This window comes from Oryctolagus cuniculus, chromosome 4 (genome assembly GCF_964237555.1).
Source record: "Oryctolagus cuniculus chromosome 4, mOryCun1.1, whole genome shotgun sequence".
Taxonomy (NCBI): domain Eukaryota; kingdom Metazoa; phylum Chordata; class Mammalia; order Lagomorpha; family Leporidae; genus Oryctolagus; species Oryctolagus cuniculus.
In genome coordinates this window covers 70,675,851-70,703,319 of record NC_091435.1, presented here as the reverse complement: position 1 = coordinate 70,703,319, position 27,469 = coordinate 70,675,851, and the positions used below count along the sequence as shown (strand labels likewise).

The 27,469-nt window shown below is 37.7% G+C and overlaps 1 protein-coding gene and 1 long non-coding RNA gene across 37 annotated transcripts in view; one reads left to right on the top strand and one right to left on the bottom strand.

Moving 5' to 3' along the window:
* The window catches only part of ZBTB20 (zinc finger and BTB domain containing 20), an 877,267-nt gene that overhangs the window by 537,351 nt on the left and 312,447 nt on the right, over positions 1-27,469 (top strand). The window lies entirely within an intron of this gene.
* On the bottom strand, positions 23,467-25,047 carry LOC138849282 (uncharacterized). Its single transcript, XR_011387888.1, has 2 exons — positions 24,929-25,047; positions 23,467-23,573 (listed from the first exon to the last, which is right to left on the bottom strand). It is a non-coding gene; the product is annotated as an uncharacterized lncRNA (long non-coding RNA).

The following is a 27,469-nucleotide window of genomic DNA, read 5'->3' as shown; positions in this document are numbered from 1 at the left end:
AGTTACCACAGCCCCCTGGGAGTTCAGAGCACAAATATTACCTAATGTGTACAAAGACTTTAAAAGTTAAGTTGATTACAAGCTGGGTGAGGAGAGTTGGATAAGGCAGTGAAGACTGGGCTCCACCAGAGGCAACTGATAGCCAGGAACCCTGCCAGGGACCATAGGACTCCAATTGATCCCTGGGAGCTCTCTGGGTTAAAGGGTTGGGCATTAATCAGAAGTCAGTTAGGTTCTTGAAATGAACAGCCTGTGTGAAATCATTACAAAGAAGAAAGAGGAGAGAGAGGAGGTGAGGGGAGAAATGGGGAGGGGAAGAGAGAGGAAAGGAGAAAACAATATATTGTAATATATGCATACACAAAAGCTTATGAGATAAGCTGGAAAGAGATTGCCGTATAGGAGGCTAACCAAAGGGTAATGCTCTTGTTGATAAAGACCTTGTCTTTTATTTCCCTCACAGCACCCAGAATGTTGATGAGACATAAAAACAAATAATCAAGCATCAGTCTGTTATATCAATTTGCCAGGGTAATTGGTCAGGTGGAACAGTGGGTGTTTCTAGGTTAAACCCCTGGAGACTCTCTGAAGGGATTCACTTAAAGCTGAATTCTAAAAGACAAGAGGGATGGATAGAACTGGATGGGCTGTGGCAAAGTCACTGATTCCAGAAGCGTTTATAGCCATTTGCTGATGGTGTCCATTTTGCTGCTGCTCCATGAAATGAGCAAGAATTGCACTGAAGGATGGGGAGTAACTCGATGAGACTGAGGAAAGCAAGTCGCTAATGTGAGAGATGGAGATGTGCATTGTTAGAAGAAGTGGCAAGCACTGTGGCTGAGTTTGATCTCAATTCTGGGTAGGCAGTTAGAAGGAACATTTAGAATTTAACCTGGAGTCTGGCCACCTGAATTACTTTGTGGTTTTGTGATGTACAAAATGAGATTATGATAGTTTCTACTTTCCACAATTGTGAAAACCATGTAATTTCATATATATAAAATATCTAGCAAATGTTTGTCTTAGAATACACCTCAAGAATGGTGAGAATGGAGATACCCATTTCTCCAGATAATTGTAACACACGTTCAGTTTCTTTCTCCTTACTAGAAATATCAGATACCACTCATTTCCTAAGTTCCTTAAAATGGTTTTCTTTATTTGCAACTGTTTCATTTTTTTCTCATACAGATTATTCAGTTAAATTTAATTATACAAATATTCATTAGCCATTTTTACTAAGTGGAATATACAGTATTAGGAACTCTGAATGACTTTTTTAAAAAGTAAAAAAAAAAAATCTTGTAAAGAATGCATAATTTGTTGGGAGAGGAAGAAAGACTTATACATACTTTTATTCCAATGCAATTTTCCAAGTCAGTTTCTAAGAACTATCTAACATAAACACATTTTTGGTAGTTCTGACTTTGGTGATAGAAGAGGAACTTAGACTATTCAAGGGAAAATATTTCCACGATAACAATTGCAAACCCTGGTTAAAATTTAAATATATATATATATATATATATATATATATATATATATATAGTTACAGTTAACAACTGAGAAACAATTATTTGAAGACTCTAGAGAATGGCATAAAACAATCAGAATCTGAAATGAAGTGCACAGGGTAAAATTCACATTTATTTAGACTTCTTCCCTCAAGGAACTGCCCAGTCTGTGTGGTATAGAGCAGTTAGGATTCAAGTAGAAAGCTGTAATCCTTTTGGTTTGAGGTATCAGAGGATGGAGTTTGAGGTTGGCGGAGTGACTGAAATTGAGGGAGGAAGTCTTAAAAGGATAGAGGCAGAAATCGACATGGAAATTCTAATGTTTTGGCTAACTCATAAATTGAGTAGGTGTGAGGGAGACTGTAGGAATCTGGGGAAAAAGAACAACTGAAGACTTGGAGAGTTAAGCAAATACTAGGAGCTGGGATTTTACTAATTAGAAGGCTCTGGTTAGTGTCATAGGCTTTAAACCCAAACCATAGGAATGATGGCCCAGGGCTAAAACAATAATTCTAGAAAGGGAGTAAAAACTCAAACATTGAGAAGCCCTAACAAAAATTAAAATCAAACTGCAAAAATGTCAAAATTGTCAACCAGTAATTTAATCATCTGTTAAAATTTAAATATCACTAATCAGAAAAAGATCAACAGAACCGAAATCTATACTATAAAGAATATAAAAGATTTAAATATGGATCAGAAATTACCACTCAGAGATGTAAGTTAATGTAACTTCTAATAAAAAGTAAATACAAACAGTTTTTAGAAATAAATCCCTAGATGACCTGAAAGTTGGAATTAGCAGACAAGAACTTTAAGAAAAAATTATAAACATATTCAGGATTTAAAATATGAGTACAATCATTATGAAAGAGTAAATGAGAAAAAGAGCAAAGAAATAGAAATTATTTAAAAGAACCAAAACTGAAGTATAATAATCTGAAATTTAAAAAAATAGTTAAAGAGACTTAACAAAAGATTGTAGATGGCAAAAGAAAGTGTCAATAAACTTGAGTACAAATCAATAGAAAATTTAATATAAAGAACATAAAAGGATTGAAAAAATATGCAATGATCTGTAGAACAATATCAAAGGGTATAATGTACACTAAATATCTCAGGAGTAAATAAATGAAATTATCAATTAAGGGAGGTTAAAGTACAATATCTGAAATAAAAATAATTTGTTGGAGAATCTTGCCAGCAGATTGTAGACAGCAGATGAGAAATTGGGACAGAGGTGGTATTTCAAGAAATTACAGATGAAAATGCCCAAAATTTGTTGAAAAAGAAAATAACAAGGCAAATCTCAAGTAGTATTACATTCAAATTTAAATAAACTAAGGGGAAAACTCTCAAAAGCAGCCAGGGATAGGGGAATAATTAAATAAGGACCAGTTGGGGCCGGCGCTGGGGCCCCTGAACCCTTGTGGGAGACCTGGAAGAAGCTCCTGGCTCCTGGCTTTGGATTGGCCTAGCTCCAGCCCTTGTGGCCATTTGGGGAGTGAACCAGCAAATGGAAGACTTTCTCTCTCTTTGTCTGTCTCTCTCTCTCTCTCTGCCTGTAATTCTGCCTTTCAAATAAATAATTTTTTTAAGATTTATTTATTTGGGCCGGCGCCGTGGCTCAATAGCACTGGCACCTGGGGTTCTAGTCCTGGTCGGGGCGCCGGATTCTGTCCCGGTTGCCCCTCTTCCAGACCAGCTCTCTGCTGTGGCCAGGGAGTGCAGTGGAGGATGGCCCAAGTGCTTGGGCACTGCACCCGCATGGGAGACCAGGAGAAGCACCTGGCTCCTGGCTTCGGATCAGCTCGATGTGCCGGCCATAGTGTGCCGGCCGCGGTGGCCATTAGAGGGTGAACTAACGGTAAAAGGAAGACCTTTCTCTCTGTCTCTCTCTCTCACACTATCCACTCTGCCTGTCAAAAAAAAAAAAAAAAAAAAAGATTTATTTATTTGAAAGTCAGAGTTACACTGAGAGAGAAGGAGAGTCGGAGAGAGAAAGGTCTTCCATCCACTGGTTCACTCCCCAGTTGGTCGCAACAGCCGGAGCTGGGCCAATCTGAAACCAGGAGCCAGGAGCTTCTTCCGGGTCTCTCATGTGGGTGCAGGGGCCCAAGGACTTGGCCATCCTTTCCCAGGTCATAGCAGAGAGCTGGAATGGAAGTGGAGCGGCCTGGACTTGAACCAGTACCCATATGGACTGCTGGCACTGCAGGCAGCAGCTTTACCGGCTACACCACAGTGCCAGCCCTATAAATAAATCTTTAAAAAATAAATAAATAAATAAAGATCAGTTGATTCTTCATCATAATTGAAATGCCATTTTTAAACAATTACAAAAACCATTCTAATCCAGAATTCTATAAACAGCAGATATTTTCCAATAATGTAGAAATAAAGAATTTTATGTTGTCAGCACAACTAATGCAAGAAATGTGAAAAGCAGTACTTCATGCTAAAGGGAAATGACAGTAGAGAGAAACTTGATTTTAGGGAAAGAATGAAATGTGCTAAAAGTTTTAAATATCTCTGTACATGGACAAGAATTTTTTCATTTTCATGTTTCAAAAGAAAAACTGGTGTATAATTTGCAACATTTTATCACATTTATATAATACTTGCAGTTATAAAATATATAGAAATACTACAAAGCATAGAGTTGTACTAAATAAAATAATGCTGTTTAAGAGTCTCACATTGGGGCTGGCTCTGTGGCATGGTCGTTAATCCTTCACCTGCGATTCTGGCATCCCATATGGGCACCGTTTCTAGTTCCGGCTGCTCCTCTTCCTATCTAGCTCTCTGGTATGGCCTGGGAAAGTAGTGGTAAATGGCCCATGTGCTTGGACCCTGTGCCCATGTTGGAGACCTGGAGGAAGTTCCTGACTCCTGGTTTGATATTGGCTCAGCTCCAGCCATTGGGGTCACTTGAGGAGTGAACCAGTGAGTGTTTCTTTTCTTTTTTTTTCCTTTTTTTTTTTTTTTTTTTTTGGACAGGCAGAGTTAGACAGTGAGAGAGAGAGAGACAGAGAGAAAGGCCTTCTTTTTCTGTTGGTTCACTCCCAAATGGCTGCTGCTGCCAGTGCAATCCGAAGCCAGGAGCCAGGTGCTTCCTCCTGGTTTCCCATGCGGGTGCAGGGCCCAAGCACTTGGGCCATCTTCCACTGCCCTCCCAGGCCACAGCAGAGAGCTGGCCTGGAAGAGGAGCAACCGGGACAGAATCCGGTGCCCCAACCGGGACTAGAACCCCAGGTGCCAGTGCTACAGGCGGAGGATTAGCCTATTGAGCCGTGGCAGTGAGTGTTTCTTTCTCTCTGTCTCTCCCTCTCATTGTCTGTAACTCTACCTCTAATAAATAAATAAAATCTTTTAAAAAAGAAAAAGATGTAAAATAGTACTAAACTTTAAATTATAGAAAAAAAGAGTCTCACATTTACATGAAGTGTTAAAATAGTACCTTTAAGTAAACACTGTTTAAGTTAAGGAAGCATAAAGTAATCCCTAGAACAACTGCAGACAAAATAAGTTAAACAGGTATAGCCGTCCTGGCTTCTGCCAGGCCCAGACTTGACTATTGCCACCATTTGGGGACTGAACCAAAGGGTGGAAGATCTTTTTTCTTTGTCTCTCCCTCTCTTTCTATCACTCTGTCTTTCAATTAAATAAAATAAATTTAAAAAAAAAGAAAAGAAAAATTTAATTAAGACAATGTATGTTTTTCATGAACTTTTTGACATACCCTTGAATATCTTGAAAGTTAGGATGGAATTACATATACCATTCAAATAGTAAGCATGAAAAAGCTTAATTTGCTACATTAATTTTAGACAGAGTAGACTACAATACAAGAAGTATTACTAGAAATAAAGAGGAATATTTCATAATTATATGTCAAGTCATCATGAGCATATAAATCATAAAGGTGTTAAACACAAATTGACAAAACTACATGGAAATATGGAAATCCATAATAACAACTGGGTATTTTTATATCCTTGTTCAGTAATAGATTGAACGAGCAGAGAGAAAATCCTTAAGGATGTTCAGATATTAAAAACACCATCAACTATCTTGTCCTGTTTGACATTTATAGAACATTATTCTCACCTTAGAATATGCATTCTTTGTAATCTTACATGTTACTTTTTTGAAAACAGAGCACAGTATCAGCCATAAAATGAGTTTCAAGCATTTTCAAAAGATTGAGAGACTACAAAGTAACAATTAATAGAAATCAATGCAGTTAAATTGGAAATAAAATAACAAATATCTAGAAAAGATATACTGAGAAGATCAAATGTCTAAATCCCCATAGTCATGAGAGGAAATATAAAATAAGTTATGTGGTATGTTGAAATTTGTGGAATGGCTTAAATGAAATGCAATATTGAAAATTATGAAATGTGCCTACAAGGGGCTTAGCAGAGATTTACAGCTTTTAAGCCTAAAGTAGATGAAATAAGAAAGATTTAAAACCAATGACATAGGTTTCCACTTGAAGAAAATAGAAAAATGTGACCATTTTAAACCACAAACAATAAAAGAAAGAAAAATAAATATCAAAAGCAGAAATCCATGAAATAAAAACCAAACAATAAAGAGAACTAACAAAGTCAAAACTTAATTTTTGAAAAGATGAATTCAATTAATAAACCTCTAAAAAATGATTGAGAAAAAAGATATGTTACCAATATTAATAGAGGATATTATAATTCAATTCATATTCATATAAAACTTCATGCAAAATTTCAGTAACTTTGATGAAATAGATAAATTTCTTTTAAAACATTTTGCCAAAATTGAGGTACTTTGCATAGAAAATATAAACTAACTCTATGCTTATAAAAGAAATTGAATTTGTTATCAAAAACATTTATAGAAACATATCACCTGGCCCAGAGAGTTTCCCTGGAGAATTCTATAAAACATTTAAGGAGGGAATAATACTAATCTTACACAAACTCTTTCAGAAAATATAGGACATGAAAGCACCTCTTGACTTGTTTTATGACTTCAGCATAATACTATTAGCAAGATGATAGATATGACAAGAAGGAAAAAAAAATTTAGGCTAGCATCCTTCATATATCTAGGTACACTAATAGTTAACAAAGTCTTAGCCAATCAAGTTCAACAATATGTAACAAAAGGGTAATATCCTATGAGCAAATGGGATTTATCTCAAGTATGTAAGTTTAGTTTAATATTTAAAAATAAATCAATTTAACTTCACCGTATTACTAGAATAAAGAGAAAAACATGATGTCCTCAGCAGATGCAGAAACAATATTTGAAAAAATGCAATAGGTTGTTCATAATAAAAAGTGTCAGAAAATTGTAATAAATGGAAATTTCTTCAATCTAGTGACGGAATGCTATGAAAACCTCTAAGTAGTAATATAGGTAATGAAAGACTGAATGCTTTCTCCCTAAGATACAGTACAGGGTAAGGATATCTATTTTTTTCTCTTGGTAAGATTATTAATTTATTTGAAAGTCAGAGTTACAGAGAGAGAGAGAAGGAGAGGGAGGGAATGAGAGAGACAGAGAGAGAGAGATCTTCCATCCACTGCCTAACTCTCTCAGATGGTTCCGGTATCCAAGGCTGGGCTAGCCAGAAGCCAGGAACCAGGATTCAGGAGCTACTTCCAGGTCTCCCACGTGGGTGGCAGAAGCCCAAGCACCTGGGCCATCCTCTGTTGCTTTCCCAGGGAAATCCAGCAGGGAGCTGGATTGGCAGTGGAGCAGCCATGACATGAACCAGCACACATATGGGATGCCAGTTTCATAGGTGGCAGCTTTACCTGCTGTACCATAACACCTGTCCCAAAGACATCTATTCTTGAAACTTCCGTTCAGCATTGTTTTCAGAGTCATAACAAGAGCAATAGGCAAAATAATAAAGGTATAAAACAGGAAAGAATTAAAACTAGTCTATTCACATATACCATTATTATTTAATGAAAATATCTTTAGGAGTGTACAACACAACTAATAAAGTTAGTTAATACATTTAGGGAGTTAACAGGCTTAATGTTAAGAAATTATTATATTTTTACATTAAAGTAGTGGAAAATAATTTGAAAATGAAATTTTCAAATAAATTTACAATAGCATAAAAAATAAAGTACTAGGAAATAAGTTTAACAAAGGAATATAAAGTTTTTACATTCAAAATAAAAAGGCCTTAGAGAAATATCTGTTATTCATAGAGAACACACTAGTTGTTGTTGTTTTTTTTTGTTTGGTTTTTTTTTTTTTTTTTTTTGACAGGCAGAGTGGACAGTGAGAGAGAGAGAGAGAGAAAGGTCTTCCTTTTGCCATTGGTTCACCCTCCAATGGCCGCTGCGGCTGGCGCATTGCACTGATCCAAAGCCAGGAGCCAGGTGCTTCTCCTGGTCTCCCATGCGGGTACAGGACCCAAGGACTTGGGTCATCCTCCACTGCAATCCCGGGCCATAGCAGAGAGCTGGCCTGGAAGAGGGGCAACCGGGACAGAATCTGGCGCCCTGACCGGGACTAGAACCTGGTGTGCCGGCGCCGCAGGTGGAGGATTAGCCTATTGAGCCACGGCACCGGCCGAGAACACACTATTTTTAAAGGGTCATTTCAAATCTTGATGAAGAATGGGATGGGAGAGGGAGTGGGAAATGGGATGGTTGCGGGTGGGAGGGTGGTTATGGGGAGAAAAAGCCGCTATAATCCAAAAGTTGTACTTTGGAAATTTATATCTATTAAATAAAAAAAATAAAAAAGGGTCATTTCTACTCAAATTTATCTACAAATTCAACATAATTCCAGTTAAAATCTCTAGGTTTTTTCTAATGTTAGAGAAATGTTCAAGTTGATTTTAAAATTTATTTGACATTGCAAAGAAATGTATTTACTATAAACATAAAGAAATAAGGACAGCATGATAAACCCCCATTTTTTTCTCTTCAAAAACAAATGCATCATTATAGCGAAATAGAGGAAGAGTTTACACAGTAACTTCAAATTTGTAGTAAACTGGTACAAAAATGCAAAAGTAGTTTAACAATTCAATGAATGGTACTGAAACAACTGGATAAACATATAGAAAAAACTGAAACTTGACCTCTGTGTCACACTAGGCACTAAAAATAATGTAATACATATCAAATACAAACACACAATTGATACTGTAATGTTTCTAGAAAGACACATTAAAGAAAAAAAAAGTCACCCTTGTGGAGTAGACCAAGAATGTTCAGAGAGGACATGGGAAGCACAAAACATAAAAGAAAAAAGAACCCAGATTAAAAATTATTTTATTCAGTGAAAATCATTGTTAAGAAATGAAAAGGCATTTAACAGACTGGGAAAAAATTTTCAACACATATAACAACAAAAGGATTCATCTCCAGAATATGTAAGGAATGTGTACAAATCATTAACAAATTGAAACACAAGTTAGTTTAAAAATGGGCAAAAGACTTGATTAGATGGCCCACAACTGAAGATCTACAAATAGCCTACAAACTCATAAAAAGGTACTTAGCATCATGAGTCATCAGAGAAATTCAAGTTAAAACCACAACATGATCACAGTTCATGACTACTAGAATGACTAAAATAAAAATGACTGACAATTCAACTGTTGGCAAAGATGTGAAATACTTGAAACTCTCTTACGTTCGCTAGTAGGAATGTGAAATGGTACAACCGGATGGAACACCAGGTCACAATCTTACAAAGTTAAACATATACCTACCCCATGACTTGGTAATTAAATTCCTAGGTATTTACTGAAAAGATATAAGAAATATGGCTTCAAAAGACTTGTACAGGAATGGGTATAGTGACTTGTTTCATAACCGCCTAAAACTGAAAACATGCATTATACAAGTTGTGGTATATTCATAGAATACAAACAAGAAACCAAACAAAGCAGATTATGATGCACAACCATGTAGATGGATTTCAGAAACATGTTGTGCAATACAGAAGCCAGAACACAGGAGTACACCATTTAACATTGGTCAAAGCTAATCTCTGGTGACAAAAATTAAAATATTATTGTCTATAGGAGGTGGGAATCAATTGGAAGGGGACACAGAGGAACGTTCTATATCTCTATTAGGGTGGTGATTATATGAATGCTCACATTTATTTAAATTCTTTCTGATATGGATCTTAAAAATCTATATATTTTGCTGTGTATGAATTTCACTTCAATTAAAAAAAAAGAAAAATGTATATGATTCTAAGCAATTCTCACCTGAGGTGCCCCATCCATGTTGTTAACTGTTTCCCTGGACCCTGTCCTAACCAACCTTCAAAGTCGTGTCCAGAGTTGGCTTTCCTGCTGCTTTCCCTGATTCCAAGGGATGTGGTACAGCATCAGTGTTCAGGGTTTAGAATGATCAGGATTAAGGAGAGAGGTACCCAGTAACAATCCTCAGTATGGCCTTGGCCGGGAGTTGCTACTTCAGGCAAGTTTCCACTGCTCTTGTTCAGTTTGCCCTTTTCTGAATTATACTGTTTTCCAGGCTTGCCTCATTTCTTGAGCAAGAAGGGGAGCATGGGAGTCCTTCACATTTCCTTTTCTGTTTGATTACATACTGCAAAGTTAATAGCAAACTCTGGCTTAAAAACGTCAGACGACTAGGACATTTTAAATTTTTTTCTTTCTCCTTTCTACTAGTAACCAAGAGTTTTGTTTATTCCCTGGTTTTCCCTATACTTTTAAATAATCATAGCCAAAGAAAAGAATAATTGAATATTCAAAGCTGAAAACAAGCAAGATTTCAGTTTCTTTCCAAATGAAAGCTTTCTGCTTCCCTGTGTTGAAGTGTGAAGCTGGTGTTCTGGCAGTGTTTTCCTGTGCCTGAGAGTGAGTCCTACTTTACCTAAGACAACTTTGTATTTTTAGCGTATGTAGGTGCCATCAGGTCTTGCCTTATTTCACTCCGACCTACCCGCAATAAATATTGCCCATGTCTGCTGTTCTTTCATGGTGAATATTTATTAAAGCACGTAATACCTGAATTATGAAATGTAGACCAGAGCGCATTAACCTGGCTGAGTTATTTTCTTTTTCATCTTTTTTTAAAACACATATTCTAGCCCAGTCTATCAACACCAGATGGCAACTACATTTTGATACACTGAATATTTACCAAGTCATGTGGTATGCTTTTGAAGTATTTTTTATACCCTTTCCATCAAATGAGCTGACTCATCCCTCATTCATTTATTCCTGCTTTTAACAAGTTGTATTTTTAGAAACTTGACCTCGGCTTTATCAAAATGATAAATGATGTTTTAAAGTGAGGCATCAGAAGTTCCAAAGGCCTTACTATATCTTACATCCTGTGACTATCATATGTATTGTTCCATGTTTTAAACGTTAATAATTTACCATTTTCTCACATATATTTTAACAAAACTTGACTCCCATTACATTATTGTATTAGGGGTTTATTATGGGAGAATCCTTGTATTTAGACAGATTTCGAATATTCAGGGAATTAAAAGCACTTACAGTTGAAACAGTTTAAAATGGCCATGAAAATAACAACTGAACAATCAATATTTATATCGATTGTATATGTTATATACATAAAGAGCTTACTAGACATGTGAGGCTTAATAATAGTAATAATAATGATAATAAAAGGAAAAGGAAGAAGAAGAAGGCATCTAAAAATCCTCAGAATTCTGATTATCTTTCATGTTTTCTTGGTGTTCATGGGAATAAACGTTTTCAGGAGCAACTCTGAGTATATTTTCTGTAATTAGATGCTAATATTTCTTGGTCTAGGAAAAGGATAAATAACAGAAGCAAGTGTTGACAGATAGAAGTTCATGGCATTGAAAAATGTGGGTGGAGGCCAGTGTACATTCTAAGAACTCTTTCTCGCCTATTGATCTCCAAAGACTATTGTCAATGATTATTTCATTTTTTATAGCTAATAGTCAATGATCTTCTAGAAATTGTAGAAGATATTATGTATCTTAAGAAGAATCAGTGCTTTATATAAGAGTGGGAGTTTTCTTTGTGAATAATTATTTTCAAAATTATTATAGATTTTTTTTTCTGTTTAAAAGCAGACAGAAGAGATATTGGAGAGATTCAAACATGGAAATATGGAGGGATTATTCACTTTTACCAAAAATTTCCCATGATACTCTTATTCATTCTATTTTCTAGCCCTGTTGTATGATTACAATTGTGTGTGTGTTACCATTTGTATAGTGCCTGGTTTGAAGTAGTTTCTCAAAAGTACTGATTGCTTCGTTCATGTATTAGGGCATATAAACTTCCAGCATAGTGCCTGAAACATAGTATGTATTCATTTTGTTACTACATTATTAATGCTGTTGTTTTAATTTCCTTTTTTGAAAGGAAATCTCCAACCACCCTTAAGAAGTTATCTCACTTAACCTCTCCTTTTAAGAAAGATTCATGCAATTTACCTAGGGTAAATGTAAAGTAATTTGAGTCAGTGAAAAGAGACATTCAAGAGACAAACCCAACTCATTAAGGTTTGGAATAGAGTTGGTTTTTGATGTACACATAGAACTTAAGATCAAATGAACTTCATTCGAATGACATATACAGGATTTCTCTCTGTGCAGACTTGGTCAGCTTATTCACTTCTATGACCCTCTAAAACAGGAAGTCCATCCTGATGAAGTACACTCACCAGTCACAAAGCATAGACTTGAGTCCATTATGCACACTCTTGGGTTTTGTAGATCTACAACATTGTTAGTGGCTTCTTTAGAAAAGAATGCCCTGAAATTCCACATTCTTGTATTAAATGAGCCCAGAAGATTTTCTACTGAACCCTTCGCTTTTAATAGCTCTTTTGTGTGTAATCAGCTTCTTGAAAACTGGAATTTCTGGAGTCTATTTATCTTATTTATTTTATGAGTTTCACTTGAAATTTCTAACTTCATGGAGACTTAACTGATTAAATGGTAATTTTTTTTTATTTGATCAACAAGAGACTTAGTAGAAAAAGCATTGTATTAGACACACACAAAAATAAGGTTTTCCATACAGCTTATAGCATGTTCTTCTTCCTAAAGTAAATTGTAAAAGAATAGTATATCTGCTTTGGCTCCTTTGCCAGGTTAAACTGTGAGAGTAATTAAATTATTGTATTATTTGTACAGGTAAGAAATAGATGGGCATAAGTTAAATTTTTGAACTGTGAGATATTTCAAATGCAGTGAGGATCAATTTATTTGATAGCATATTGGGCAGCTGCTTATATTTATATTATTAAATTCATATTGTTTTCATCTTTGAACATTTAATTTCTGAGATTACTAAGTAGTCAAAAGAGTAAGAGATGGAATGAATCTGGACATTTGCTTTACTTTTGTTTTAGGAGGAATTGCTTTCTATATCTATACTGCTTGAGTTTTTGTCTTTGAGTTAAAACTTAATGATAGGGGCCACTGCTGTGGCACAGTGGGTTAACACCCTGGCCTGAGGCACCAGCATCCCATATGGGCATGGTCCAAGACCCGACTGTTCCACTTCTGATCCAGCTCTCTGCTATGGCCTGGGAAAGCAGTAGAAAATGGCCCAAGTCCTTGGGCCCCTGCACCCGTGTGGGAGACCCGGAAGAAACTCCAAGTCCGGGCTTTGGATCAGCGCAGCTCCGACCGTTGCAGCCAATTGGGGAGTGAACCATTGGATAGAAGACCTTTCTCTCTCTCTCTCACTCTCTCTCTCTCTGCCCTTCCTCTCTGTGTAACTCTTTCAAATAAATAAATAAATCTTTAAAAAAAACTTAATGATAATCCTCTGATAACGATATCCCCTTAGCTATTTTTTTTAATTTATTTATTTGACAGATAGAGTTATAGACAGTGAGAGAGACAGAAAGTCCCCTTAGCTATTTTGAATAAATTTTGACAAATTAAAGTCAGAGTAAAGTATTTTGGTTTTCTAAATTCTTTCTGTATTTCAGAGCAGATTTTCATTCCTCTATTAAGCAGGTTTTTTTCTACATTTTTGTATTCAAAATATCAACTGCTGCTTTTTAGGGGGCTGACATTCTATCTTGTGTAAAATAACATTATTATTTCATGTAACACGAATCAGTGAAGAAGTTAACAGTGCACTTTTTTGTTTTAAAGATTTATTTATTTATTTGAAAGTCAGAGTTACACAGAGAGAGAAGGGAGGCAGAGAGAGAAAGAGAGGTCTTTCATCACTTGTTCACTCCCTAATTGGCTGCAATGGCTGGAGCTGCACCAATCTGAAGCCAGCAGCCAGGAGCTTCTTCCGTGTCTCCCATTTGGGTACGGGGGCCCAAGGACATGGGCCATCTTCAACTGCTTTCCCAGGCCATAGTAGAGAGCTGGGTCGGAAGTGGGCCTGGACTTGAGCTGGTGTCAATATTGGATGCTGGCACTGTAGGCAGCGGCTTTACCTGCTACGCCACAGCGCTGGCCATAAACAGTACACTTTTATGAATAACACTTTCTAAGTTTACGCTATTACTATTCAGTTCTGTCAGTGCTTTGGAGGACTAGATATAATGAGTTTTCCTTTAACAAGAAAAATTATTGTATCTTCCCTAGTGACACTTAGCTCACTAGGTCTTTGAAAATATTAACTGTGAAAATGTACATAAAATGCTTAGCAAAACATGTTATACAGTAAGCACTCAATAAATGATTTCTATTGTTATAACATATAATGTGTTTATAGCTATTAATAATATTAAAAATGCTAATAATCATGAGTAGCATAATGCCTACTACATAATAATAAATATTAATTATAATAATAAGTTCCACTGTGATTTTTATTAACAGGTGATATGACTAGAATGGAAGGAATGTTGTAACAAATTCAATACCACAGTTAAAACAATTAGTCAAAACATAGCACAAAATGCAACTGAACGTAAATTTATTTAGTTAAAATTTACACTTAAAGTACACTTTTTTTCTTTTCTGATAGACAGTCGTTTCAAAGTTTAAGTAGAAAATATTCCATTATGTGAGCACACTAAATGCCTTAATGCTTGTAGAAAATCTAAATGGTTAACTATAAAAATCATCTGGGATTGTTTCCTGTTTCTTGTAGTTCTAATCTTCAGCTATTTTCAAATGATACAAGTTACAGATTAATTCTTCTTCTTCCACTCCTAACATTTTATCAATTAGCAAATAAGAGATGGCAACAGAGTACCATCTGGTCAATTATTAAATGATTACTACAGACAGTGAGTGCCCTCAGGATTAAATATCTTTCCTTTCTCTCACATAACTGTCATGATTACCAGCCAAATCTAGGTTAGAGATACTAGGGAAATACTGAGTATTTACTGAGTACTTATATTATATGTGTAATACAGGTTTCCTAGGCTCTCACCATTTTAGAAATCACTAAATTGGGATTTAAACTAATTGGCTAGCTTGTTTTAGGTCACATCAATAATAAATAGTGGAGTTTGATGTTTAAATTCATGGCTGGCTACCCTCAATCTGTTTTTTTCTAGCATATCACATTGTTTCTTGCTCAAGTAAATTGCCAAAGGTTTTCTCAGGAGTTTAACTCACTTTGGGCTTATGAGACTTCCAAGCTGCCACCTACGGGTTCCTGTTCTTGGATCTGTTATGATTGAGGAAAAGCTGTACAGGTGGAGGGTAGAAGGAAAGGGAAAATGTAAAGGGCAGCTGATGAACGGTGCTTTCCAACTTCCTCTCCGTGATAAACTTTCCCTTCATTCCCAGGAAGAAGAATGCTCAAGTCCTTCCTTCTTGGGAAAGGCAACACTACCTTAACACTAAGTTCCTTCAAATCAATGATTTAACCAGCAACTCTACCCAGAATTCTGACCCTTTTCTCTTTGTTTCTAATGGTAACTTTTAAACTTTTCCTCTGCTTCATCTGCCTGTTGTACTGAGGTTATGTATCTTCCAACATTTTGCATGTTCCCTTAGGAATATCCTTAGTAACTGCCTTTCCATACAAACTGCCTGGGAAAGTTCAAGGGAATCAAATCCGTTGTAACTAAACAAAATAAAGCTTTTGAATGGAAATTTAATAGCAAAGTAGATTGGCATCATTACAGGGGGATGAATGAAACAGTTGTTTTCTTTACATTAACAGTAAAAAAGTCAGCTAACTCTACATTATGCAATGGGCTGGAAGTAGGAGATTATGTTTTGGCTTATTTTACAGTGTATCTTGCTTTCACAACGCTCCATCAGTTCAACCTACAAAACAAATCTTAAACCTGGTCTCAGAATCCCTTTGCCCCTGCCTGTTGCTTTCTGCCTTCTGCATTGCAAGTGTGTGTAAAGTAGTTCTCTTGTGGAAGGAAGAATTTTCATTAGAAGAAATGAGTACAAACTCTAGTACAACAGCCAAAAAAATATGAAATTTAGTTTTTTTTAAACTAGGGCTTTGATCAAGCTTCTTCAATCCACCATAACACTACTGAGATAAGGCATCAAGGAAAGTGTTTACACCACCTCCTTTTCTACCCACGAACTCCTAACTTCCTTCCACTTAGCTACTTTTCACAGTCCTTGCAGAGAAGGCTTTTGATAACTGAGAAATTTTTTTTAACTTTTATTTAATGAATATAAATTTCCAAAGTACAGCTTATGGATTACAATGGCTTCCCCCCCCCCATAACTTCCCTCCCACCCACAACCCTCCCCTTTCCCGCTCCCTCTCCCCTTCCATTCACATCAAGATTCATTTTCAATTCTCTTTATATATAGAAGATCAGTTTAGCATATATTAAGTAAAGATTTCAACAGTTTGCACCCACATAGAAACACAAAGTGAAAAATACTGTTTGAGTACTAGTTATAGCATTAGATCACAATGTACAGCACACTAAGGACAGAGATCCTACCTGAGGAGTAAGTGCACAGTGACTCCTGTTGTTGACTTTACAAATTGACTCTCTTGTTTATGGCATCAGTAATCACCCTAGGCTCTTGTCATGAGTTGCCAAGGCTATGGAAGCCTTTTGAGTTCACCGACTCTGATCATATTTAGACAAGGTCGTAGTCAGAGTGGAAGTTCTCTCCTCCCTTCAGAGAAAGGTACCTCCTTCTTTGATGACCTGTTCTTTCCACTGGGATCTCACTCGTAGAGATCTTTTCATTTAGGTCATTTTTTTTTTGTTTTCCCAGAGTGTCTTGGCTTTCCATGCCTGAAATACTCTCATGGGCTTTTCAGCCAGATCTGCATGCCTTAAGGGCTGATTCTGAGGCCAGAGTGCTGTTTAGGACATCTGCCATTCTATGGGTCTGCTGTGTATCTCGCTTCCCATGTTGGATCGTTCTCTCCCTTTTATATTCTATCAGTTAGTATTTGCAGACACTAGTCTTGGATAACTGAGAAATTTCAAGAGAAAATGTATTTCTAAAATTTTTGTATTCTTTTTTAAATGTTTATTTATTTGAAAGGCAGAGCAATAGAAAGAGAAGGATATGTGTGTGTGTGTGTGTGTGTGTGCGTGCGCATATATATATATAGAGAGAGAGAGAGAGAGAGAATCTTCCATCTGCTGGTTCACTCTCCAAACAGCTGCAATAGCAAGGTCTGGGCCAGGCTGAAGCCAGGAACCAGGAGTTCCTTCAAGGTCTCCCACGTGGTTGGCAGGGGCCCAAGTACTTGGGTCATCTCTCCTGTCTTCCCAGATGTATTAGCAGGGAGCAGGGTTAGAAGCAGAGCCGCTGGGACTCAAACCAGCACTCCTCTGTGGGATGTAACATCATAGATGGTGACTTAATCTGCTATGCCACAATGCCAGTCTCTGTGCCCTGTTTTTTATCAAAGGCCTCAGTCAATGCCTGAGAATATAAAGGTGACGTCTTCTTTCAGCACATCCTTTACTTTCAATAGTTCTGCTGGGGCCAGCACTGTGGCATAGTAGGTCAGGCTTCTACCTGCGCTGCCAGCATCCTGTATGGGTGCCGGTTTGAGACCCCATTGCTTCACTTCCAATCCAGCTCCCTGCTAATGGGCCTGGCAAAGCAGCAGAAGATGGCTCAAGTCCCTGGGCCCTTGAACCCATGTGGAAGACCTGGAGGAAGCACCCGGCTCCTGGCTTTGGACTGGTCCAGCCCCAGACGTTGCAGACATTTGGGGAGTGAACCAGCAGATGGAAGATGTCTCTCTCTCCTCTCTCTCTAACTCTGCCTTTCAAATAAATAATAATAAAAAAAGTCCTGGGGCTGATGCTGTGGCACAGTAGGATAATCCTCCGCCTGCGGCATCAAAACCCCATATGTTCATCCATTCTAGTCCTGGCTGCTCCTCTTCCCATCCAGCTCTCTGCTGATGGCCTGGGAAAGCAGTGGAAGATGGTCCAAGTGCTTGGGCTCCACTCTTGTGGGAGACTTGGAAGAAGCTCCTGGTTCCTGGCTTTGGGTTGGCCCAGCTCTGGCCCTTGCTGCCATTTGTGGAGTGAACCAGCGGATGGACAAGCTCTCTCTCTTTCTATTCAACCACTCAAATAAATAAATAAAATATTTTAAAAAATAAAAAGTCCTGACTTAGTTATATTAGCAAAAAAATAGTAATTCTGCTAAACCTGAATTTCTTTTCTGAAAATCTCCATGCTTTGGACCTTATGCTGTAACTGAGGACTCTTATTTCATCATTCCTCAAACTTACATATATTGGTTAGTGAAGAACTCAGAACAGAATTCCTCCTGCTTTATAGATAATGCTCGCACAATATTCATTATAATTATATCAAATCTAAGAAAAATGTTGTACCTAATGAAATTATCTGTAAAATCAAATGGTAAATAAGTCCTCATTTAATGGGTAAAATTAAAAGTCTACACGTGGGATGTGCTGAGTGGTACAGCAGGTTAACTCACTACTTAGTATGCCTGCATCCCCTATCAGAGTACATAGGATCGCGTGCTCCCTCTGCTTCTGATGCAGTTTCCTGCTAATGTGCCTAAAAGATAGCAGATGACGGTCCAAGTACTTGGTTCTCTGCCACCTCTACGGGAGACCAGAATGTAGTTTTGGCTCCTGACTTTAGCCTGCACCTTCAGGAGTTTGGAGAGTGAATCAACAGATGGAAGATCTCTTTCTCTCTTGCTCGTCTTCCCTCCTCCCCCGCCTTTGAATAAATAAAAATGAATAAATATTTGTATAAAAAGTCTATACATATTAGAAATATTTTTAGCTTAAGGAGTCATATTATATCTCCATGACTGAACATCCATCCTTGAGGCACTCAGATGAAAACACAGTAATTTCAAAGTAAAAAAAAAAAATCAGGAAACAGCCGACCAAAACTACAGTTGGAATATCTCTGGAATTAACAAATGAGGCCAGTTTCTGAATGGTGCCATCAGGACAAAGGAATATGTAGGAGAAAATGAGAAGTGAGGTTAACAGATATTCACCATTAGACTTTATGATTAACCAGACTTGTCAGTAATATTTTAAAAAAAGATTTGTTTATTTATTCTAAAGGCAGAGTTACAGAGAGGAAGAGGCAGAGATGGGGGCGGGGAGGGGGGAGAGATTGAGAGAGAGAGAGAGGTCTTCCATCCACTGATTTACTCCTCTAAGGGTTGCAATGGCCAGGGCTGGGCCAGACCAAAGCCAGGAACCAGGAGCTTCTTCCAGGTCTTTTATGTGAGTGCAGGGGCCCTAGCACTTGGGCTGCCCTCCACTGCTTTCCCAAGCCATAAGCAGGGGAGCTGGATTGGAGCAACTGGGACAGGAAGCAGCGCCCAAATGGGATACCAGCACTGCAGGTGGCGGCTTAACGACTCTGAGCCACAGCATCAGCCACTGTCAGTAATACTTTAGATTACATTCATGAGTGTGTAAGGTAATATGTTAGGTGATCGTATATAAAGCATGCATTGAGAAGTTTGTAGTAAATGAAATTTCTGTAAATATTACTTATATAAAAATATATGAATTGCTGAAGAAAAAGACAGATGATAGTATTCACTCACCAAGGTCTCCTACAATTGGTTCTTCCAAATATATGGGCAATGGTTATAATGTTTCCATAGGTCTTTGAATTTTTTTCCACTCATTTCAATGAATTTGTGTGGGGTTTATCATGTGTATAATTAGCTATATTAATAATAAATGTATATCATTTATTAACATTATGCTATTGAATATCTATTATCCTTAGGGAAAGAAAGTTCTTAAAGTATTTTTCTATCTTTTATTTTCATTTTAATTATATACTACATATGTTTTATCCTGCCTACCCACAAGTACATAATTCTATAATATAAGGTTTTGTTAGTCACAACTTTATGTCTTACTGACCAACCTGAAAACAAGATGAATGAACTACAATGATAGGCAATACTATAGATGGGGCATAGCAATATAATAATTGTACTAAGTCAAATTATTTCAAACTCAAAACATTCCATGAGGGATAATACCATTCTATAAAGTTAAAAGCAATTGAAATATGTACATATATAAACAATTTGTATATATTGATATATACAATACACATGGGTGTTTCACAAAGTTTGTGGAAAATGATACTAAAAATAATGCAAGTATTCCATGACCATGTGAAGTCCCTTCATATATACGTACATACACATAGACACCTATAGATGTAATAAAACTACATGAAAAGAAAAGCAAAAGAATGATAAAAATGAGTATCAGCGATGATTATCTAAACTTGAAGGGAAGCAAGAATATAAGGTTGGGCAAACTATTTAGTTAAATTAGATTATTATAAAGCTCGTTGCTCTTGTTTCAGGGATTTAGTTTGCTGGTATTTGTTATTTTATTAAAAAACGACTAACTACATGAATGAAAGTGGGCCATGCAGGACTGCTAGTGAGCATGCAACGGCCAGAGCTGCATCGATCCAAAGCCAGGAGCTTGGAGCTTCCTCCAGGTCTCCCACACGGGTGTAGGGGCCCAAGGACTTGGGCCATCTTCTACTGCTTTCCCAGGCCATAGCAGAGAGCTGGATCGGAAGTGGAGCAGCCAGGACTCAAACCTGTTCCCATGTGGGATGCTGGCGCTTCAGGCCAGGGCCTTAACCAACTGCACTAGAGTGCCAGCACCTAAGATTTATTTTTATTTTATTTATTTGAAAGGCAGAGTTACAGAGAGAGGGGGACAGAGAGACAGGGAGATAGATCTTCCATCTGCAGGGTCACTCCTCAAGATGGAAGGAACCAGGTTGAAAGCCAGGAGCTTCATCCAAGTCCTTCCCTGGGGGTGCAGGGGCCCAAGCCCTGGGGCCATCCTCCTCCGCTTTCTCAGGCCTTCAGCAGGGAGCTGCATCAGAAGTGGAACAGCCAGGACTCTAACCAAAGCCCATAAGGGATGCAAACTTTGCAGGCTGTGGCTTAATCTGTTAGGTCACCATAACGGCCCCAGCTCTAACATTCTAATTCTGGTGACTGTGGGTCTAAGTTCTTGCTTCAGACCTTTCCATAGGGCTGCTCCAGGGGCCTCACAACACAGGGCTTGCTTCTCCAAAGTGAGTGATATAAGGAGTAGGGTAGAAGCTGTAATGCCATCAGTGACCCAGTTTTAGGAGTAACATATTACATTTACCGTATTCCACTGGTCACACAAACCCTGATAGAAAATAGGTAGAAATACCCAAAGGTATGAATACCAGGACAGAGATCACCAGGAATTATTGTGGAAGATAGCTACCACCCTAACAACCTGGCTTACCTTGAACCTCTGCTTTTATTATGTATTCTTTATTATTATTATTATTATTATTATTATTATTATTATTTGACAGGCAGAGTTATAGACAGTGAGAGAGAGACAGAGAGAAAGTCTTCCTTCCGTTGGTTCATTCCCCAAATGGCCGCTACGGCCGGTGCTGCACCTTTCCAGAGCCACGAGCCAGGTGCTTCTCCTGGTCTCCCACGCGGGTGCAGGGCCCAAGCACTTGGGCCATCCTCCACTGCCTTCCCCGGGCCACAGCAGAGAGCTGGACTGGAAGAGGAGTAACCGGGACTAGAACCTGGCGCCGATATGGGATGCTAGCGCCACAAGTGGAGGATTAACCAAGTGAGCCACAGCGCTGACCCCTATGTATTCTTAAATTCCAAACAACTACTTTTATCCTATTCTTGATGGCACTGGCAAATTTATTCTCTCTACAGTTGGACCAGAAAGAAATAACTTTCTGCTTTTGATATAATAATACCTCTAGCATTCTAATTTCAGGCTTTTCATTTAATTTTTTATAAACAATACATTAGTCTCTTTTTGCATGTGCTTTCAGTTGTATTGGTCTGTTTTGTTTTTGGTTTTATTTTTCTGATTCTAGATTTCTCATTTTCATCCTCCTGGGTTTCATCTTTCCCAAATATCCTAGGAATTATTAGTCATTTTTTTATTATCACAGATTTTTCCCAAAGCTGTAGATTTATTAATTTGCATAATTAAGTTTTTCTATTGTTCACTTCATAATATTTGTCCAGATGGTCATTCATGCTCTCCACAAATATTTATAGAGAGCCAATCATGTGCCAGACCAGTAAAGTCTCACTGTCAAGGAGCAGAAGTGGAAAGGAATAGTGGTAAGAAATACATAGAGAAAGAGGAAAGAGAAATGTTATAAGGAGAAGAAAGGGAAAAATAAAAGGAAAGCAAGTGAAAAGCTGGGAGGATTTTCATTTGTTGTAAAACACTCTTCTAGTTGAAAGATCTACACTGTTGCCGGGCCAATTTAATAGTTGATGGTTGCATTCGGTGATCAACTATGAATCATATGCCAAAACTCCAAGGAGAGGCTTTGTGAAATTGCAGTACCTCTGGGAGAGTTTTCACTCCTCCTCATGGGTAACAACTTAAAATGATGGTGAATAAACCACAAAGGAATCAACTGATTTAAGAATGTACAACATAATGTTACTCTCCCCCTGTGTCCTATATGAGTTCCCAGCCCACACCTAGAAGAAAGGGATTCTCATCGGAGGGTTTCTTTTTTTTCTTTCTTTTTTTATTTGATAGGCAGAGTTAGACAGTGAGAGAGAGAAACAGAGAGAAAGGTCTTCCTTCCGTTGGTTCACCCCCCAAATGGCCGCTACTGCCGGATCTACGCCAATCCAAAGCCAGGAGCCAGGTGCTTCTCCTGGTCTCCCATGGGGTGCAGGGCCCAAGCACTTGGGCCATCCTCCACTGCCTTCTGGCCACAGCAGAGAGCTGGACTGGAAGAGGAGCAACTTGGAAAGAATCCAGCAGCCCAACTGGGACTAGAACCCAGGTTGCTGGCACCACAGGTGGATTAGCCTAGTGAGCAGGGGCCCTAGCCCTGGGGTTTCTTTCTTTCCTTATCAGAACTCATTTCATGAACAATAGAAAAGGAATAAAGTCATTTAGAACAAGAAGCCATCAGCACAACAGCATAGCACATGGAGCAACTAAGGAAAATTTTGCAGCCTTAAAAGAGGAACACTCTTGAAGGAACAAGCATGTTCCAACCATATGTTTTCATGTAATAGTTTACAAATGTATCCAACCACATAAAAACTAAAATTAGCCATTTTTGGCGGCAAAGATGACCCCTTTTCTTAACAGTGAAGAGTTTAGCATATTTATTTTTCAAATGAAAGGAGAGGTGATTAATAATGTTACAAGATGCCATAAAATATTTTTTCCTTGAATTTCTGCCCAGCTAAGATATGTAGCTTAAGTCAACTGAAGTCTACTTCAAATTTTGCAACCTTTGAATAAGTTTTCTTTTATTTTTGATTGACAAATAATTATACATATTTATGGGGTACAATGTGATGTTTCAATTCATATATACATTGTGTGATGATCCCATCAGCAATCTTTTCATATCAGGCCAACTGACATTAAGATACATTGAGAAATACTATATCATTGTGTATTATTCTGAAACTATGTTCAATATGTTCTAGGATTAATCATCTCTGAAGTGAATGCTTAGTGAGACAAGGAAAAAGAACTGAACCACATTCAATATTTTTGTTTTTGAAATTCATTTATCAGTTGATATTCAAATCTGGGAAGTTGAGCCAGGTGAGTTTTTGAATCCAGGGTTACCAAGTTATAGACATATTGGGGATTGCCTAAAAGAATGTCAAGAAAAAATGTAAGCTCAATTAACTTGTTATGGCTAAATATTTAAAACATGAGGTTTGTAGACTTCCAAATGTGTTCAGATCTCAGCTAGACACTGGCAATCAGGCAAAGTGCTCATCTTATGGTACCCTCGCTATGACCAGGCTCCTGGACAAAACTTCAGATATCCATATGCCCTATTTCCCACAAACGAAATCCTTACAACTACCACCTCCAACCCCACTCCACCAAAATTTCCCTTTTCCCATGCTAAGCTATTTGTTCGTTCCTAGATTGCCAATATCAGTTAAGTGTTGATCATATTCTAGAACATCAAAGTAATTAGCAATAAGGTGTGAATGAGGTTTACAGGTTCACAAGGCAAATTTGCATTTTAAAGAGGGGCTTGTTAAATACAAATGAACTTCTAATAGATGGAATGTGTGATAGTTTTTTTTTTTTCCTCTAAGGGATGGGGGAAGATGTTTAGTGCTCTTTTTCAGCCCTGAGATACCAAGTGCAGTCTTGTTGGCATTCCTTCCACCCCTAAAGTCTCTTGCCTACCCACCAACTCTTTATACTACTACCTTTGTAAGTAGACTATATTTTAAAAAATGTGTCATTAGTTATAGAGTTAATAGGACCTTGTACACACCTGAAAATCTTGAGGCCTCAAATTAAACACTAGACTCCTAATTGCCCTAGTACTTAATTTAAACAGACAAAAATGTCATGCATAACAGGATTCGCACTTTTTATCTGCTAAATTATTTGGATGAAAGATAATTTATAAGAACTTTTTCTATAATTATTAAACTGTCTAAAGAAATGTCATTTAAGCAATAAAAATGAATCATAGACTTTTAAAAATATAAAAATATTTAATTATGTTTGGTTAGGTAGGGTTTTTCATATAGATGAAAAACTGAAGACACCTTCCATAAGTTTTTGCTATCATTTAGACAAAGAGAATTGAATCTAAACACTCAGACTTTTTCTAGCCAAAGAATTTAGGATTTCAGAGGAGGGCAAGAAAGGAAAATATCAAGAACAAAGAATATGTCTATAGGGACCTAGGAATCTCTTTAGACAGTGGGTCCAGGAGCACTTTTGAGAGTAGATGTGGCCACTACTAATTTTTTAAAAATTTTTATTAACATAAAAAGGAAGAGATTTAATGTATTTCAGTAGGTACAGTTCTAAGAAGATAACCATATTTCCCTCCTTCCCCCTGGGCAATTGGTACTATCATGAGTAAACTGAAAAATAATCACCCAACTCAAAAAACATTCTCAGTCTGAGAGCACACACTGCAGTTTTAAATGAAACAAGTCTAGCAGAGTGAAAAATCCATACACATTACCTGTAACTTGCCTGATTCCACAGTTCCCATGGAGTTGGTTCTTAAGCAGTGTGAGGTCTCTAGAATGCTTCCCTTGTGCTCTGCTCAAGAGATAGCAGAATGCTGGGGCACCCATTCAAGTTGAAATCAGAAGGAAGAGTGCCACCTGCTGAGAATCAAACCTCAATCATTTTATGCAGGTTGGCCCCGGGGGCTTCCATCCAGACCTTGACTATGCACACCCAGACTCTCAGACTGAAAGACACATTGTATGCAAGATCCCAAAGCCGAGCTTAGTCGCCTTCAGATGGCTCTAAGGGGTAAACATTAAACCAACATTTGAAATGTTAAAAGGGAAAATCTTTTTGGCAATTAACTTGCCTTGATAGCTGATGAATTATAAAATCTGAAGTTAGTCATTGATAAAATAATTAAACTACTAAGATAATTTCCATACATTAAATCATAGTTTGAAAATGTAGAATTGTATTTACTCTTAGACTATCCTCCTAACAGGCAAAATTTTTTTCATTTGAAAGAAGATACTATTTATGAGAACATTTTTGCTGTGTGCCATCCACACAGTATGCCATTTAAAAAGTGACCCAGGAGTGATACATTTAGAAAAACACTACCAGAAAAATCATACATTGAGAGATCATTCAACAATTATTGCTAACTGTTGCTGAAATATTTGGAAACCCTTCAAGTAATATTACTTCCCCTCGTCCATCTAGCTTAAGTGTTTTTCCCAGTCAGCATAATGTTCAAATTAATTTGATTTGTTCCTGAAAAAAATATCAGTTTTCTTGCCATTTAAACTTTGATTTGAGGTAGATAGAAAATTTCCCTTCTGAACAGCCTGGAAGACTTACAGTGTCTGGGGAGGAGGGTCTGCTAATGAAACTTTGTTGTGGAATAGCTCACAAAGGAATACAAGATGTGTTACATAATGCAGCCCTTTGTTTGTGGAGTTTCTGACAGAAGCCTGCAGTTTTAGCTCCAGCTCAAAGCTGCCACCGGAGTCTTCCCTAACTCCAGGCAGCTCTGAGACTTTTTCCCCCACCTCCTGCCATGATTACTCTGGCTTCTGATTAAATTACACCTCATGTTTAAGGTCACTAACCTAAAACGACCCAAAGCTACTTATTTCTCTTCTCAACAGTTCTCTGCTGCTTGTAATATTTGGGAGTCTTGAAAATAGCTACTGTCCCAAATTAGGTAGTCTTTCCTCCAAAAGCAAATGCTGTTATAGTTTCCTTACACATGGGTTCAAACCTCAGATGAACGACTTTGGAAGCCAATTAACAAGCTAAGGAGTCTGTAGCATCTAGGTGAATCACAGCTATATAGCCTAAGGGACAGAGAAGAGTGCTCTTTGACAAGCGAGGGCTCCTCAATTACTTTTAATAGAGCTGGACCTGCACAGCATTGTCTTGCTTTTAATTTAAAGAAATCTTATTTATATCATTTCTTCTTTAATGCATTCATCTTTTTGATGATTATTCTATTGTCATATGTTAAAATGGGCTGCTACTAATTTTGGAAAACATTTTTTTGGCTTTGATTGTATATAATAATCCAATTAGGTTGTAACAAACTCTTGTCATACAATTTTTTACTTCAGACTCAAAATGTTCTTTCTTTTTTTTTTTAACAGGCAGAGTGGGCAGTGAGAGAGAGAGACAGAGAGAAAGGTCTTCCTTTGCCGTTGGTTCACCCTCCAATGGCCGCCGCGGCTGGCGCGCTGCGGCCGGCGCACCGCGCTGATCTGATGGCAGGAGCCAGGAGCCAGGTGCTTTTCCTGGTCTCCCATGGGGTGCAGGGCCCAAGCACTTGGGCCATCCTCCACTGCACTCCCGGGCCACAGCAGAGAGCTGGCCTGGAAGAGGGGCAACCGGGACAGAATCTGGCGCCCCAACTGGGACTAGAACCCGGTGTGCCGGTGCCGCAAGGCGGAGGATTAGCCTAGTGAGCCGCGGCGCCGGCCAAAATGTTCTTTCTTAACATGGTTTCAAGCTCGGTTCTGATCCTAATACAAATCTTGCTCTTTCCTTTGTGAGGGAAAATTTAGTTACATATAGAAGGGAACTTCAAAAAATCGCGGAAAATAGAAATAAAGGTAATGTGCATTTTCCGTGAACTTTCTGAATATCCTTTGATTGAAAGACTAGTATACACGATGTGAACAAATCAATATTTATTAAGTGCCCCCCTCAAAAAAATGACCAATGTTTTCCATCTAACTAGAAAGAATGGTTTGGATAACTCGAATTAAGAATGTCATTATTGTTGCTAGAAGTGTGTTCGGGTTCAGGTAATAGAAATCCTGACTTGAGTGGCTTAAACAAACGGGTTCATTTTTCTCACATAACGTAAGTCCATTGGTAGGGAAGTAGAGAATTGCTGGTGTGATGAAATCTATGTCTACATTTCTAGGGTTATCTTTGCCTTTATTCATGCTTTCTGCTTCATGATCACAAAATAGCTGCAAAAATTCCAATCAAATTTGCATGTTCACAGTGGAAAGAAGAGGGAGCAGAAAGTTCACCTTTTACCTTT